The sequence below is a fragment of the Acyrthosiphon pisum genome, unplaced genomic scaffold (genome assembly GCF_005508785.2).
Source record: "Acyrthosiphon pisum isolate AL4f unplaced genomic scaffold, pea_aphid_22Mar2018_4r6ur Scaffold_18130;HRSCAF=18806, whole genome shotgun sequence".
NCBI classification, from domain to species: Eukaryota; Metazoa; Arthropoda; class Insecta; order Hemiptera; family Aphididae; genus Acyrthosiphon; species Acyrthosiphon pisum.
Genome location: NW_021767240.1, coordinates 1 through 888, shown reverse-complemented (window position 1 = coordinate 888; position 888 = coordinate 1). Strand labels below are relative to the sequence as shown.

Here is an 888-nt window from a genome sequence, read left to right as displayed (position 1 = left end):
TTTTTTAAATAATTTTTACTCTTTAAGAAACAGACTTACCGGTCTAGTACAGATATATATCGCTGTGGATTCTCTGAGTAGTTTTCGTCCCATAAACATTTGTGTGTGATGAAGTTATCGTCATAGACGACTCCAGTCATGATGTTGTAGTCAGCTGTATGGGTATAGGTAGGTACACAAAACAGAACAATAGACCACTATATAAAATATCGATCAAATCTAGAAATCTGAAATTTGTATCATATTATGACATACTATAATATATGCATATGTACTTATTATCATTGATTATAATATTATGTAATCAATGCTATTGTGTAATAGAATTAGGTATACCTATAATTCATGTTAATACTGATACTTACTCATTATAAATGATAATAATATTATACCTGGTTCAATTTATTTTAACTTTTATACTTGGGTGTCTGCCGTCTGGTTTGCAAAATGCAATCGCTACGCCTCGATGCATTGGTTTTCAATCTTTTTATATCCCCGTAACACACGAAACTCAGTACTCAGTTTGCAAATTTTCACGTACCACTACGACCGTAACCTAATAACATTATTTTTTTGCTTTTCTAAAATTTATGGGTTATTTTACATGTATGTGATTTTATTTTAATACTAGCTTCCAGTGTGCCTCGATTCCGGGCGTTGTGGAAGCCGCCTCCGGCGCCTTCGTGGTGGTCAAGTGAAAATCGTTTCACGGGAAATTCAAAAAAAATTATACTGTACTGAAAACTGTGACTTTGAGTGTGTAGTGGTCTTTTCTCGTCTGGTGTAATACCGTGCCTTGCTGTATGCCCGGTTCTGTTTTGTTGACTGTATAAGAATTGTAATCGAATGTCTAGCTATCAATCATCGCTGTATGCAAATCTAAGAGTA

At 34.2% G+C, this 888-nt stretch overlaps 1 long non-coding RNA gene across 2 annotated transcripts; it reads right to left on the bottom strand.

The window, feature by feature from the left end:
* Positions 1 to 59: 59 nt before the first annotated feature.
* LOC115034639 lies at positions 60 to 880 on the bottom strand. Of its 2 annotated transcripts, none has more exons than XR_003839972.1 (2): positions 629 to 880; positions 60 to 576 (listed from the first exon to the last, which is right to left on the bottom strand). It is a non-coding gene; the product is annotated as an uncharacterized LOC115034639 (long non-coding RNA). The 2 variants fall into 2 exon arrangements; XR_003839971.1 differs by having other exon boundaries at positions 60 to 556.
* Between the last annotated feature and the right edge of the window lie 8 nt (positions 881 to 888).